At 46.0% G+C, this 17,162-nt stretch overlaps 1 long non-coding RNA gene across 1 annotated transcript in view; it reads right to left on the bottom strand.

Annotated features, from left to right (window-relative positions):
* Window positions 1–15,979, bottom strand: part of LOC125945264 (uncharacterized) — a 40,570-nt gene extending 24,591 nt beyond the window's left edge. Inside the window, exon 1 of the long non-coding RNA XR_007466761.1 lies at window positions 15,885–15,979. This is a non-coding gene — a long non-coding RNA (uncharacterized LOC125945264). The remainder of the gene's footprint in view (window positions 1–15,884) is intronic.
* Between the last annotated feature and the right edge of the window lie 1,183 nt (window positions 15,980–17,162).

Genomic DNA, 17,162 nt, shown 5'->3' with positions numbered 1-17,162 from the left:
TAGTGCTTGTAGCAGTCTTATAAACCAGCTAGCCTCCAACGGTTAGAATTGATCTACGCAGCATTTGCAGCTGAGCTGGGTCATCTACTGACAGGACACTAGACAGCGTATTTGTTGTCCGTGCTTGTAATTTATACGTAGAGGCGCGGTCAATGCTAGCGGGAACACTGGCGCCTGTGGCATCGCCCCGCGGAGTGCCACTACCGGAGCATGATAAACTCTCGCGGCCCGTCCGCAATCAAAGCGATTGGCGAAAAGCCAGGCGCGTCTATCCAGCACACGTCGAAATCTCGATCGTGCACACTCGCGGCCTTTAGTGATCAACACTGCATTCAGGCACACAAAATGCGGGAGCAACTGCTGCTGACGGCACGCCGGGCTGTCCGCCTGGTCCTTTCATTGCGCCTGCGCTGCACTCAAAGGGATATGTGTGTGGGTATGTGTCCCGTATAGAATATTGATGCACCTAGCCCAGTGTAAATATTTTAACGACATAACTTCAGTACGGCCGTCGAAGTTCATCTTACAGTCGAGTGCAAAACTTTAAGGACCAGAGGTGCCGGAAATTTTTTTCTTTGCGGCCTAGGCGTAAAGGCTCAAATCGAGTGGTACTGCCCACATATGCCTTTTTAAACCACAGTCACGCATTATTACAATTACACGTTGCACGGCTGGGATGGAAGCACTTAATTTTTTTTTTTTTTGCTGATGCCATGGTCTCTAAACTTTTGAACTTGACTGTACAAAGTATGGAGCACTGCATGCATTCGGACACACACGAAAGCCTGGGCATGAAGCGCGGTTTGGGCTAGCGCCGGGTAAGTGTGTTTTCAAGTGGGTTCAGGCGAAAACCCCCTAGATACCACAAGGCCTGTTCACCCCGATCCACGACATCATGTTACCAGGCCCGACATTTCAATTCTCAAGCTTGGCGTGACGAAAGCTGGGGCGGAGAAATCATTGCTGCTTACTCGGGAGCGTCGCCAATAAATTGATGGCAGTCGGGCCACGTAGCAGGACGTCATGGATCACAGTGAACAGTCCCAGTGGTATCTAGATAGCGTTGGCTGAGGGCGGGATCTGTCCAAGGAACTTCCTTTGATCTTGATGTCCATACAATGTCTGGCCCATAAATGCACGGCTGTGTTGTTCGTAAGAGCGTTAATAGCGCTCTTACGGGCACTATTTTATAATTTACGATTACCATTCCTCAAACTTCGCGAGCATTCGAGAGGCTATCTGACTTCCTACCTAACCGTTTTCGACGACTATATGGGACACTGCGTATGTGTCACGGTGTATATATCAGGTCTTCATTGAACCTCTTTCAAGCTAACTTAACTTGTACGTGCCATTCTTCAATAAATGTCATTCACTCTAACTTGGTTCCTTTGGTATGTGTCAGCGGGTAGGGGCCACTAATCAAATAACATCTTTCAGGCCACACTGCGTCTGTGACAACACGTAACTGGGTATGTGCCGCCCTTCAATGGCTATCCTGCGCGCCAATTGCATCACTGGTAAGCTCGACAGCTAAGGCCTGCCGTCCCTATCCACAACCGCGTACAACACCGCAATCACTCAATTCCACAGAATTCCATACCCGCCCAGACAACTAGTAGTGTGGTGGTCTTCACATTGTCATGAAAGAGCTTGGGGCACTACGACTAGAGCTTCAGGAACTTCGGGCGGAGAATACACTCATTAAACAAAAGCTTCAAATACAGCATTCTCTTCCTGCCCGAGGCCGAGCGGCTTATCGGGGAAGCAGTAGAAATGACACAACCCGCCGAAACGTAGCGCAAATGCGCCAGACAGCAAGATGGATACTTCGACGCCGGCAACAAACTCGGACGTGATACGAACCACGGTAGAGGATTTATTTTATTTTTTTTTATTTCAAAATACTGCCAGCCATCAATGTGGCCCACGCAGGAGGGGCTACAATACGAATATACCAGACGCTGATAGAAGAACTATACAGCGACAAATACTACTTGCAGGCTATAATTACAAAAAATATTAGTAACACAATATATACATTTATGTTTAAAAGGAAAGAAGAAGTTGCTCAATTGCAGCAACAAAATCTTTCCATGCAACAATAGTGACGGGAAGGAAGTTCCAGTCCTGAATAGTTCTCGGAAAAGGTAAATAAATTAAAGCTGCTTGTCAAATACAGGATCAAGTTAATGTTCCCGGCTGTGACGCGTTCTTTGAGTGCTGAGTGAACTAACACAACTTGGTAGATTGAGAAATAATGTTCCTGTCAGGCATTTGTGAAAAAAAAGTCGGACGAATAACTTTCCTTCGAGTTTCTAATTCCGGTATGTGGCTTTCTGTCATAAGCGGGAAGATGCATCATGTTTTTTATACTTGCCAAATATAAATCACACTGCCTTACGGCTAATAAGCTGCAGTTGCTTATTATTTTTTTATAATAAAGATCCCAGAAGATTGCAGCATATTTTGCGTTTGCTTTCACACAGGCGTTATAAGCAAGCAATTTAGCATGAACCGGAGCGCTTTTTATCTTTCTTTAAAAAAACACAGTTTGCGCAAAGCCGACGCACACATTTCCGTGATGTGTTCTGACCAATTTATTTTACGGCAGATAATGACGCCGATGTATTTATATTCATCCACCTCGTTCACTGTATTGTTAACAAGTGAGCATGAGAACACGCTGGGAAATGTATTTCTTCTTACGGGCATGTCCATAACACGGTTTCCTGTACATATAATTCTATACCCCAATGGTCACACCTATAATATTAGCGGTAATTACGCAAAAAAAATTAATTATAAGGTTTCACGTGCCAAAACCACGATCTGATGATGAGGCATGCCTAGCGGGGAACTCCGGAATAATTTGGGCCACCTGGGACTCTTTGATGTGCTCTTAAATCTAAGTACATGGGTGTTTTCGCATTTCGCCCTCATCAAAATACAGTCGTCGCGGCAGGGATTCGATCCCGCGACCTCGTGCTTAGCAGCCTAACACCATAGCCACTAAGCAACCACGGCGGGTGTAACTGCGTCCTGTAAAATCGTATGGTCCTCCGGCGATAAGCTTTGTTTATAGATTACGCAATCATCCGCAAACATTTTTATGATGATTCCTTTTGGTATGATACTCACTAAATCATCAACATATGAAAGAAATAAAAGCGGTCCAAGAACGCTACCCTGTGGTACCCAACATGTCACTGTTAGCAGATCAGATGAGTGACCTTTAATTCAACATGAAGTTTACTTTTAGTGAGGTATGCCTTTTTGATTCAGTAAATTAAGATTAGTGGTAGTCCAATGTGCTCAAGTTTATACAGTAATTTACCTGTGGAACTTCATCAAATGCTTTGCAAAAGTCAAAGAATAAAACATCTATTTGACCAGAGACATCCAAAATACTGGATACGTCATGCACGGCAGACACAAGTTGGGTGGCCATTGTCATGCCCTTTTGTAAATCATTTGGCAAGATATCTGATATATGTTCTGTGTAGCGCCGCAAAAACCCACCAGGGCTGCTATGCAGGATGTGCTCAGTTTTTCGTTCGCACGAGTTTTACCCGAGTTTGCTCGATGGCAGTCAATGAACGGAGATAGCAAGGAACGTGCAAAAACAGCAGGCAAAAAAGAAATGTCGAGATAAAGCCGCGTATGACAACATGAGCGCACCCTGCGCTCCACAGTGCTTCCGCGCTTCAAGCACCGAAGACTGCGCAACAAAACGCGCTAGCGCCGCGTATTGTTATCAACGTATTATCGCAATTTAGCAATACCGTCACTGTCCCGCTCTCTGTCTGCACACTTGCCGTGAGCCGTTTGCCACGCCTTTCTCGGCGCGTCAAGGGCCTGCCTCCTTTTTCGGTCATTATCTGTCTATCCTCCATCGAATGCGAACGGGGCACATGCGGAGCATTCTTGCCCCTACACTTTCCCTCAATCGAATACTTTGAAATACAAGAAATAAAATAATGAACATTTTATTTGTTAAAGTATCGGTTTTTTGTTTTGAATGCTATAAATTTGTGATGACAAACGGAGATCGAGCGAATTATTAAATTTTACACTTTTTTGCCGCGAGTGGCGACAGTGAAGTGAAACCTTACAAGCGGATACATTCTAGAGGGTCGCATGCACGAGGGGGTTCATACGGTGAGCAGTCGCCAGGGGCGCTAAAGCGCTATGTTCGATCATGACAATGTCAGTCTGCATGTCAGTCATGCATGTCAATGATCTGCATGTCAGTCATGACAATGATCTGTCCATTCCCTGTCTATTAGGGAAATGGCAACGCAGCGCTGCGGCATGACTTTTCACCGCAGGTGCTTCACCTAGGGCGTCTATTAAGGCCTCCGCTTGACCACCCGAAACGACACTCTGGCCATAGAGACAGGAGCAATGGCTGTTGCCTGTCGCTTCAAAATGGCTGTGCGGTATTCTAGGGTCCGTAGCGACGCAGCACAGTGAAAATGCGCCAATTTATCTGCGTTAGTGAAGTCTCCGCGATGCATTGCGATGAACAGCGTGCTGCCCAGCGACACAATACATTGCTTGTTATCGCTTGCCCAGTGAAGGTGCCTCGGTGCGCATGTACGCAGAATTTGAGCGTGTTGTTCACCCCAATGTGCTTGCCGATTGCCTCTGCTGCTGAGCTAACAGCGACCGCAGATAGGTATCGTAACGACAGCACAGCAGTCGCATTTTGGTGCGTGAGGGCGCTTGTGTGCAGTTAGGAAATTAGACTTCCAACGCAGGAAGGTGTCACACCTGTTTAGTGTGCCGTGCTTGTGATGAAGAAATGCCACTGCACTGGGTCTAGAAAAGCGAGCGTTTCTCGACGCTGACCGTCTGCGACACTGCGGCTCTGATACATCACCGATGACAGAGCAGCCATCTCAAACGACAGCTGCGATACGTTGTCGTTGGAAAACACTACGCACTGCTCAGCATCGTCGTCCACCACGGCGCATCGATGCCTTGCATGCAGCTACAGTGGCGTGCCGATAATTATTTGCTGTGCGCAACATCGCCACAATGCAAGCAATGAAACAGTGCTGTGTGGCCATGACAGCGCAAGAAGATATACGCATAAGCCAATGAAATTCAACGCTTTGTTTTTGATAGTGGTGCTCAGTACATCATCGATCACAGTGCGTTTTGCGTGTTTTATTTCGGCGGTCAAGATTGTTGATGCCTCTCAGTTCCGCACCACGTCGCTTTTGCCTAAAAACAAGTTGGGCGTGGCCCAAACGTGGTGGCCGCGCGCACACGTTACATGCCTCGTGAGGGGCGTGACCTATGCTTTGATTGACAGGCGAACTCGTGCGGAACTCGTACATCGCGAAACCCCCCTCGAGTTGAACTCGGGAGCATGACGGCGGCAGCAGCAGCCTGTGCCATCGCATCCAGTGGCAGCAAGCGTGAATATGACCGTCTGGACCCGTTCACCTACATGACTGCCGTAGAGTTTAAGCGTCATTTTTGCCTTTCCAAAACATCAGTGCGCTGGCTGTGTGACGAGTTAGGCGAAGGCCCTCGTCTTCGCCTACGCTTTCCGAGCACAGACTGGTGTGACTAGGCTGCGGTGGAAAAGTTAGTGCGATCGCTTCGGCTCCCTCCGGCATCAAGCATTGTTCGTCCACTGCGCCCCAGCCCCAGGCCAGGTCCGGCGGCGTCATCGGAGTACTGGAGCACCTGCGAGCACCTTGGGGTTCAACCCAGACCAACCAACCTGCGGAGGCGAAGTGGTCACATTATATAGGAAGACTCAGAATGGACGCCGAGCTGTCTTCCGATGAGCCAGGTGCCGAAAGCAGTTTACGCAGTTTCACGGTACCGCTGCACTGCACGGGTAGAGAGGCGAAGGAAGTTACTCCGCCAACACGGACCGACTCGGCCGTCCGAACGACCACCTCTCCAGGCAGCAAATGATTTGGCTCACGTATACTGCGTGAGCAAAAGCATAGACATATGGCTGTTGAAGGAGATGACCGGTGACTTGTTTCCTCTATCGGAGCACGCCATTGCCGACTGGAGGAACTACGCCCGTGAGGTCGCGAGGGACGATCTGCTGGCGTAACCTCCACTCGGTGGCCCCGGGAAGATAGCGCAAATTGACGAGTGCCTTCTTCGCGGCGAGCAAAAGTACAATCGAGGCCGCCTAATGTCGGGCGACAAAGTTCCGCCGAGCCACGCCAAAACTACGGCGGTGATAAAGGTGGTGGCCCATGGGTATTCGGTATGGTCTGCGCGACCAAAGGGGTGCTGCGACTTTTCAAGTTCGAGCGACTAAAAGCGGTGACGCTAGGCGCCATTATTGCAGCCAATGTTCAACCGGGGACCATTATTCATCTTGACGAATTGGCCGCATACAACTGTATCCCAAATTTAGTGGATGCTAACGGGGCTATGCATCAATCTGCATTAAGAGGCAGTCAACCACTGCGTGAACTTTGTGGACCCCATCACTGGCGGTCACACGCAAAAAATAGAAAGGTATTTAAAAACAACTGAAGCGCCACCTCGTCAGCGGTCGGTACAGGGTAACTGCACCGATGCTGGAGTCCCAACTGGGATGGATGTGGAGGCAGTCAACAGCCACGTGCGCTGCAAAGACCCTTTCTTGCGTTTGTTAGAAGCCACGGATCGCTCGGGCTACCCAGTATAAAGAATCTTTCCTGCGGTTGTTAGAAGCCATCGCTCGGCGCTAGCCAGTTTGAAGGTGCATCACAAAGTACAAAAAAATAAAGCGTAGTTTTCTGACTCTTGTATGAGTGCTTTCTGGCGTTCCTGAGTGCTTACACGGTAAGCGCGCAGCAAACTACTTCTCCCCTAGGCAACGCTCACTTCGTCTCGCAGCCTTGCTTTAGCGCGAGCAACGAGCGATCTGTTGAAAGACCAGTGTGAAAACCAGGCACACCAATCTGTGCTCGGAAATGGGAGCGCAAGCACGTAGCGAGCCGTACCAATTCGATCCAGAAGAAAGAGAAGGAGCAAGGAGCGATCTGTTAAAAGCCCAGTGCGAAAACCAAGCGCACACCGATCTGCGCTCGGAAATGCTAGCGCAAGCATTTAGCGAGCCGTGCCAATCCGATCCAGAGGAAAAGAAAAAGAGGACGAGCGTCCCCTCGTGGTATAACGCGAAACGCATTAAACTACGAATTAGTCTAATACACATTCAGTGTACTTATTGTGAACATTAAAATGCGTATAACCCACGTTAATGTGACTAATATTATTGTACTAAATGCATTTATTTTATAACTTCCTTGTGCCTGTAATGCATTCGGTGGAACGACAAACATCTGAAAGAAGGCACGACCATGCACCGACCGTATCATCACGTGAGCCTCAGTTAGTCGACCGCCTATATGGCAGCGCCCAAGGGATGATAGCCACCCAGAGTGAATCTAGATAAACCAATGAAACTGGAGGCGTGCCGACGGACAAACTTTGTCTTGTTACCATTAGTTCGTTCATCTTGGGGCGTTGCCAGAGCTCGTGAAGATCCGGAGTTTCGCCAAACTCGGAGCATCCTGCATAGCACCCCAGAAGGGGTATTCTGTAAAAGTCTACCTAGTGGACTTCAGCTGTCACGATTGGCTGCAGGGGCACGAGCGAGAAGGAGCCAGCCAGTCTCCTTCTCGCTCCTGCCGCTATAGCCAATCGGCGACAGCCAAAATGGACAGTCCACTAGGTGGACACTTACAGAAGAGACGTCCAGGAATACCATCCAGCCCTGGGGATTTTTTAGTATTGATACCCAATAGAATTGATATTACACCATCATTAAAAACCAGTGTGCTATGATCGGTAGGTAAATCTTCATCTTGCAATTCATGTTCAACCGGTTCAATAAAAACACTATGAAATAATTGTTAATTACTTGTGCGACTTCATCTTTATCTATACCCATCCTAGTATTGAGCATTATCCGCGTTATTCCACATTTTGACAATCCTAGGTACTGCCTGAACAGTTTGGATCATTGTTAATAAAGTCGGGTACAGTTGCTGTGAAGAACATATTTCTAGCATGTTGCATTTAATTAATAGCTGCTCTTTCAGTTCATAAAGCTGTAACGGCCTTGGTCTACCCTTTTTTCCTGACTTTTTTATTTTGCGTTTTACCTGATCAAAGGGTTCTCGCGTCTAACTTTCGATTTTCTGGTTGGGACAAAGTGTTCAATGCAATAATGTATCGTATTCCGAAAAATACGCCACTAAATTTGTACGCTGCTTTCGTCAATGATCGGATTCGAGTCTAATTACATATTGAGACGTCATGTGCACGGCTGTACTCTTTAATCGCAGCTTTGACTGGCAACTTTTTGGAATTTCCCGTTTATTTGGATTAACAAAAATTTAACTGCATATGGTCACTTACTCTACACTAATTGACCGTCTAGGGCCTCTACTGAAAAGATGGCTGAAAAACAGAAGGTCAAGAATTGATTTACCACGAGTTTGTTGGCGTACAAGTTGCTCAAGATTGTGAGAGAACATATCATCCAGCACACTATCCCAAGAGGAGGGCTTTACTGTCCATTGTAAAGTTTGCCCCAGCGTAGAGAGGGCAAATTAAAATCCCTTGTCAAAATAACATTCTTTTCGCGTATTTCCTCAAAAGCATCGTGTCATTTGACTAGAAACGTTGCATCGGCGTCAGGCGGGCGATAAACCGCACACAACAAAATAGTACATTCTTCTGCCAGAATCTTCAAAAGCAAAAATTCATGGTCGACGACTGTGATTTCAATAACGGCCTTTCTGATTACCGCGACACCGCCCCCTCAAGAAGTTCTGTCATGCCTAAATATTATTACCACTTGGTATGATTTCACCGGTATGGAAATTCACTTTCACTTGGTATGGAAATTGAACCTGGAAACGTGCAACACGCGCACCCTCTCGAGTGAAGCTAGCTTAGCAGGACTATTTCAGAAATAATCAGGCATTCCCTGGGATATTATTGGCCTTAGTGAGGCTAGAAGAACTGGTGAGGCTTACACAGTGCTGACTAACCGCCACGTCCTCTGCTACAAAGGTCTTCCAGATAAGAGAGAACCTGGGGTAGGATTTCTAGTCCATAACAACATAGCGGGCAACATTGATGAATTCTACAGCATTAATGAGAGGGTAGCAGTCGTCGTAATAAAGCTGAATAAGAGGTACAAAATGAAGGTAGTACAAGCATACCCCCAACCTCCAGTCACGATGATGAAGAAATATAACAGTTTTATGAAGATGTTCAATTAGCAATGAGAAAGGTGCAAACTCAGTATACTATAGTCATGGGCGACTTCAATGCAAAAGTGGAGAAAAAGCAGGTTGGTGAGTAAGCAATTGGAAACCACGGCATCGATTCTAGGAATGCAAGAGGAGAGATGTTGGTAGAATTCGCGGAAAGGAATAGGCTCCGAATTATGAATACATTCTTCAGGAAGCGCAGCAACAGGAAGTGGGCCTGGAAAAGCCCTAATGGAGAAACAAGGAATGAAATAGATTTCATAATCTCTGCTGATCCCAGCATAGTGCAGAATGTACAAGTGATAGGTAACGTAAAGTGCAGTGACCATAGGTTAGTGAGGTCTAGCATTTCTCTCAATTTGAAGAGACAAAGAGTGAAATTAGTGAAGAGGAAACAGGCCAACCTAGATGCAGTAAGGGTAAAAGCAGAGCAATTCAGGCTGGCGCTCGCAAACAAATATGCAGCTTTAGAACAGGAAGAACAAGATAACATAGAGGTAATGAATGAAACCGTAACTTGGTTTGTATCAGAAGCAGCAATTGAGGTGGGAGGTAAGGCACCAAGGCAACCAGTAGGTAAGCTCTCCCAAGAAACAAAGGACCTAATAAAGAAACGACAAAACATGAAAGTGTCCAACTCAAGACATTAGATAGAATTCGCGGAACCGTCAAAACTTATCAACAAGAAGAAAGTAAGAGATATTCGAAATTATAACGTGGGAAAGATTGAGGAAGCCGTAAAATATGGACGCAGCATTAAATCAGTAAGAGGAAAGCTTCGCATAGGACCAGGCAAGACGTTTTCACTGAAAGATAAGCATGGTAATATCATCAGCAATTTCGATGACAGTAAAAGCAGCAGAAGAACTCTATACCGACCTGTACAGTGCCCAAAATAGCTAAGCTACTTTCACTCGAAATAGTGATGAACCGGATACAGAGGCTCCTTCTGTAACTAGCGATGAAGCTAGAAGGGCCTTGAAAGACATGACCAGGGGAAAAGCTGCTGGAGAAGATGTAATAACAGTAGATTTAATCAAAGATGGAGAAGATATCATGCTTGAAAAGTTTGCGGCCCTTTATACGAAATGCCTCACAACTTCAAGTGTACCAGAAAGCTGGAAGAGCGCCAACATTATACTTTCCATAAGAAGGGAGACGTTAAAGAATTGAAGAATTACATACCCATTAGCTTGCTTTCAGTATTGTATAAAATATTCACCAAGATAATTTCCAATAGAATCAGGGCAACACTTGACTTCAGCCAACCAATATAACAGGCTGGCTTCAGGAAGGGATATTCTACAATGGATCATATCCATGTCGTCAATCAAGTAATCGAGAAATCTGCGGAGTACAATCAACCTCTCTATATGGGTTTGATAGATTATGAAAAGGCATTTTATTCAGTAGAGATACCAGCAGTCATAGAGGCATTGCGTAATCAAGGGCTACTAGAGGCATACGTGAATATCTTAGCAAACATCTATGGGGATTCCACAGCTACCTTGGTTCTCCACCAGAAAAGTAAAAAGATACCTATCAAGAAAGGGGTGAGGCAAGCAGACACAATCTCTCCAATGCTATTCACTGCATGCTTAGAAGAAGTATTCAATCTCTTAGACTGCGAAGGCTTAGGAGTGAGGATCAACGGCGAATACCTAAGCAACCTTCGGTTTGCAGATGACATTGTTCTTTTCAGCAACAATGGAGACGAATTACAACAAATGATTGAGGACCTTAATCGAGAAAGTGTAAGAATTAGCTTGAAGATGAATATGCAGAAGACAAAGATAATGTTCAATAGCCTGGCAAGGGAACAAGAATTCAGGATCGCCAGTCAGCCTCTAGAGTCTGTAAAAGAGTACGTTTATCTAGGTGAATTACTCACAGGGGACCCTGATCACGAGAAAGAAATTTGCAGAAGAATAAAATTGGGATGGAGTGCATATGGCAGGCATTGCCAAATCCTGACTGGGAGCTTACCAGTGTCGTTGAAAAGAAAAGTGTACAATCATTGCATTCTACCGGTGCTAACATATGGAGCAGAAACTTGGAGGTTAACAAAGAAGCTCGATAACAAGTTAAGGACCGCACAAAGAGAGATGGAACGAAACATCTTAGGAGTAACATTAAGAGACAGGAAGAGAGCGGTGTGGATCAGAGAACAAACGGGGATAGCCGATATTCTAGTTGGCATTAAGCGGATGAAATGGAGCTGGGCAGGTCATGTAATGCGTAGGATGGAAAACCAGTGGACCATTAGGGTTACAGAATGGATACCAAGAGAAGGGAAGCGCAGTCGAGGACGACAGAAAACCAGGTGGGATGATGAAGTTAGGAAATTTGCAGGCGCAGGTTGGAATTCGCTAGCGCGAGACAGGGGTAATTGCAGATCGTATAGAGAGGCCTTCGGCCTGCAGTGGACTTAAATATAGGCTGATGATGATGATGATGATTTCACCGTCGTCCACCGTGTCGACGCCTGCGCCCGTCCTCGACACATTGGCCAGCGACCTCCTTGCCGACGCGGAGGCGGTGACCAAACCGGTGTCGGAAGGCACATGCATTGAGCAGCTCGACGGCAAATTACTACACATGTCAGGGGCTCTGGCGGGGCTCTGGAATCGATACCAGACCGAGAAACCCAGTGGACGCTCAGCAAACGAATTGGAATCCATGACAGGGACATCGAAAAGTACTTGCTGCAGCTAAGCAATCAACAATGGCATACCATATGCGATGGCATGCAACGGCGACTCAATCTCCCCAAAGCCCGGAACATTCTGAGGCACCTTCTAAACGCACAAGCCAGCAAAACAGCACAACGACACAATCTGCAGAAGCTCCTACATCAAACGGAAGCTATTGATAAATAGCTACTAAGGAACCTCACCGCCAAATACCCCGACGAACAGGTGACTCAACCGCTGATGTCCTACACAAGTCTGGATAATGTCTCCCTGGAAGCCTATGTCACCCTAGCGGAAGTTCGGGGGACGAACAAATCACGAATCGGCTGCTTCGAAACTTGCACGACCGCACTCTAGCAACTCTGCTGCGCCATATCAATATCGTCTAGGAGTAGACTCCATGACTGTGCCACGAAAACGCTCCAAGATATTAATCATCGCCAAATCGGGCAAACGTTTACATTTAGACAACCTCTGCCCCATATCTCTCACCTCATGCGTAGGAAAAGTGATGGAGCATGTCGTTTTTGCTCGGTTTACTGAATACAAAATGCCCGTGGTGTGGGACAACACCAACACTATTTCATATCATGTAGTGTACAGAACACGGAGAAGAACACGAAACAAACGGCAACTGGAACGAATGGGAGGCGCTGCGGTCCAGCCCGGCCCTGGAAAATCAGCTACGAGTGATACAACCAGCTGAGCTGATGGCCCGTGCTAGTCGGGCCCTGGAGTAGGGGCACCAGCCTGCTGGACAAACTCCGTTTTCAACCCCCTACCCCCTCTGAGGGACTAGGGTAGGAGCCTGTCCGGTTTCTGAATTTAATAAAGTTTTACTACTACTACTACTACTACTACTACTGAATACATGGATAAGGAAGACACGTTACCGCACACCATGATCGGCTTCCGTTCACGACTGTCCACACAGGATGTCATGCTGCAACTTCAGCTTCAAGAAGTTGGCGCTGTGCAGGGACCTAAACTGGACACGCCGGCCACACTCGTCCTAGACCCTACTCAAGTGTTTGACAACGTAAAACACAGTACTTTACTCGAGGCACTCTGGGGTCTAAACGTGGGTACAAATACCGATCGCTACATTGAAGACTTCCTCTCCAACCGCACTGCCATATTGACAACTGGGGGTTCCAGTCAGAGGTTAGTGAGCTGGGAAGGAAGGGCACATCACAAGGGTCGGTCTCCTCTTTCATGTTTTTTAACATGTCAGCCATTCCACGCCTGACATCACCCTCTGGTCTACTGGAGACAGGATGACATGACCCTCTTGACTGCTGGAGAGAGTGATGGCGAAATCCAAGACACCCTGCAAAAATTCATCAAAATGACGGTTGGGTACTACCACCGTGTTTTTATTCATTGCTCGGTGGAATCGAACCAATGTCAGACCTACTCCACAATCTTGTCTGAGTGTCCACCCACGTGCCACGCGTAGACTTCGCAGTGGGGACGCAAGATGGCGCAGCTTTTCAGATGGTTAATAATGGAGCTTAACTTAACGCCGTGAAGGAATTACTCTGCGATATTCTGAGGCACGAGGGCATAAATGGCCATTTTATGGAGCTGTTTAGGGTGATAAATAGGGACAAAAGGGAACCTATTGTATGGTAAGGCCGGAAATACAATGAAGTAGTGGAATTTCACCGATGCCTGAAGCAAGGATGTGAAAATCATAGAAAGACAACTGCAATGTAGCGAATGGCGTTCTGATCTTCTTGCATCCATAATTGACAAAAGGTGCAACAGAAGGTGATGCATGCGGACGACATAGTGCTATTAGCTGACAAAGCAAGGGACTTGAGAATATAAGTGGCAATGCAGCGACTAATCTAGGCTTTATATTTAGCACATATCAATAGAGAATTATGATCCTTAATAATGAGGAGACGCGTAATGACGTGGCGTCAATTCAACAGCTAGACACACCTACTGACAAGCAATATAAGAACCTAGGTGCATATGTAAACGAAGGAAGGACATACAGAACCGTCCATCGAGGTCGGAATAGAGCAATATTGAAATATAAAGCACTTTGTGGTTACAATAAATACGAGGTAGTGCGAAGAATTCGGAAAAGTGCAGTGGTGCCGCGCGAACCATCTCAAGTGCAATATCTGGTCTAAAAAGCATAAAATCTTGTCAGGGTTTTGAGAATAACCAAAGAACAATGAGCCTAGTGGCTTAAGGCGACCCCCGGGATAACCATAAGTGAGGCTGTGCAAGGTGACATGGCATGGACTTTTGTTTGTCAGAGAAGCTCAGAGCAAGATGGGTTTAAAAAAAAGATTAAGGAATATGAAGGAAAATATATGGCAGGTTTAAATTCACAAATGTCCGTACCATAGCAGCGCGGACACGGATCAAGGAAGAGGCCAAGAAAGTTGGCAACCAACTACAGGGTGTTTGAAAGTGCAAATATGCAAGCCGGAGCAAAAAAAAAAGAAAGAGAGAAACAGGGGTGGTAAATTGGATGCAAAGGTTGCAGATGAATATGTCACGGGCATTTTCACAAATAGCAAGAAAGAAATCAGGATATAAAATGTGTAAGGTGTGTGCCTTGCTATTTGACGCCCGAACTGGCTACTTGGCCACAAAAACACATCGGCGCAAATATGCGCACCAGCATGAGGCATGTGTGTGCTGCCAAAAAGCCTGGAAACGACTTGGCATTTCGTAATAGAATGCCATATATTGACCCAGCGAGAGCCAGAGGGAAGGGAGACACTCCGTGCGTGTCTCGCTGGAGTTCTAATAAGGTGGCAATATTAACTGGTCAGCATTTAACATAGGTAAGAAGGTGATTGTGGAAGAAAAGCAGGGAAGAGATTTATAGAACCAGAATCACTAGAAGAGTAAGGTGAGGGCACAGCACAGTGATGGGGGTCTTCCATATGAAAACTAAGATCGAGATCAGATAGGCGAAAGGCTAGACAGCGATAAATGTAGCAGAACGAGATTAAATCAAGCAGGCAGATGGAGTATTTGTCCCAGCCTAGTGCCAATGCCGTTGACAATAAGCATCATCATCATCATCATCATCATCACTAGAAGGGCGAGATAGGAACCCAGCTTTCTACACGTCTTTTACCAAAGATACCTTTGCTTCTTAAATGCAGTATGTCGCTGCATTGCTTCAATTGAAATCGTAATAAGGGAGCCATTTATCATGACAGTAGGTATGGCGGAATTTTTTTCGTTTTGGCACATGCGGGTTAGGGGGGGGTGTACTGAAAATTATAGTAAGAGAAGCCGTATGACATAACAAATTGAAATTAAAAAAAACATTGAGCGTGCCCTATGATTATGCTGGAATCAAGGTTGACTTTATTTTACATAGTTAAATTTATTTGGAAACTGGCACGTGTGACATGGCAGGTGGGGAAGAGCCGCGTCCTCTCCGTGCGAGCGATATTTTCGTGTTTGAATACTTCTTACCTGCGAAATTGTCTGAGCCTGTTAGGCGTGCAACCATTACTGCATATTGCCAGAAACATCAAGATGACTTCCTGAGTTAGTTGTTTCTTTGATACAGCAGTCAAACACGAAGCAGTTTCAAGTATGTTTCACTATTTTTTCTAGACTTTGTGGTCATTAACTTGAGCCACTTCCGCCAGATCCAATTCATGGCATCCCTTGACCTAACTGCGTCCACCAGGCTACAACGACCGCCTAACTGTCCCTGTCACTCTCTTTTGCCCTTTTCATGGTGGACAACACAGTGGGAGAACGCCACCAACAAAGGGAAGGTTAAACATTTTAGGAAAAGGCACCGCCTCCGTGGGCGACACGACGCCATTGTACTGCTAAAGTTGTTGGCAGTATAACATTTTCCAATGTGGCGGTGGCTGTACACCACTGAGGTGATGAAGGATTAAAGAACACATTCTGAGCATTCGTTATAAAAACTTACTCTGTGTTTGTCCTGGAAAATCATAATTCATCACAACAGCTGGCGTTCCATCGGTACTAAAATTTCCACTATATACCGCAATGGTTCTGTAGGAAAAAAATGCAACAAAACGAGTTACTGCTCAGTAGACATTATTTTTGTTCGGCCTGCCGAGTTATTGCGCTAAGCAGTTGAACCCTAGTGTTTGGATATTTTCTTTTATATTCCCAAACAGTGCAACATGACGCTCAATATAACGGAAACGGGAAACTAAGAACCCATTGACTTTAAAAGTATCACTTTTTTACAACACCGAAAAAAAGTCCGAGTGCAAATACTACCACAAAAAGCAGCATAACTGAAAGGTCAGGCACATTCAAACACAAAGTATATACAAGGAAAAACAATCAAGGGTGACACTAGAGCACCCGTACATCCGCCCATGTAAAATATATTACTTCCTGGAAGATTATGTGGGTTGTTTGCGGTGGTTTGTTATATCTAGCAGTCGTACTTCCTGGTAATGTCTTTGTGAATAGCAATATAATTGAGGTCCTACGGCAAAGTATTTCATCTTTTACATTTGGTTACCGGACGCTGTCTTTACTTATTCGAATACTTGCTGCGATAGCTGCTGTCAAACAACCAAAAAACGCAGAAGCCCAACGCAGAAGCCCAACTATCAATAAAATAAATATTCGCCCGGGCATGCTGCATATTCAGGTTATCTACAATTTTTTTTCCAAATAAGGAGAGAATATCTCAAACTTTTGAGATGCCTTCACTGTTAGATGGCAGATATAAACTTTTCAATGTACAGCCGGCGTCATCCTTGTGTACAGCAAAGGCACGGCAACCTCTGGAGCTGGCCAGCGACGTCTAACGCTAGCTGCTAAGCCTGTTTCGGCCCAGAAACTACCGTTAGACGTTGATGGCTGGCTCCGGAGCGTCCCGGCAGCCGCCGTTCTCGAGCTCTACACAAGGGTACGTGACAGCGACTGTACCAATTGAAAGTGTGCGTCAAAACGTGGGATTTCCTTATTTGTATGCGAGTGAAGTTGCGAGATAAATGATGAAATTTGAGGCCACACACTGCGCCAGGGAGGCTAATTCAGGTCTTCGCATAGCTCTATTTGCCCTTTTAGTTGCATTGTCCTAGAGTCTGTGTTGTGTGTTTGAGGAGGATTCAAATTAAGGACCCAGTGCATAGGCAAATTATTCATTACACTTGTTACACATCACAAGACACTCTCTAGGGTGCAGAATAACAAAGGTTTGACAACCAATGGCGCTAGAAAT

This window comes from Dermacentor silvarum, chromosome 5 (assembly GCF_013339745.2).
Source record: "Dermacentor silvarum isolate Dsil-2018 chromosome 5, BIME_Dsil_1.4, whole genome shotgun sequence".
NCBI lineage: Eukaryota > Metazoa > Arthropoda > Arachnida > Ixodida > Ixodidae > Dermacentor > Dermacentor silvarum.
The sequence above is the reverse complement of the archived record's forward strand: the minus strand, read 5'-3'. Positions and strand labels throughout refer to the sequence as shown.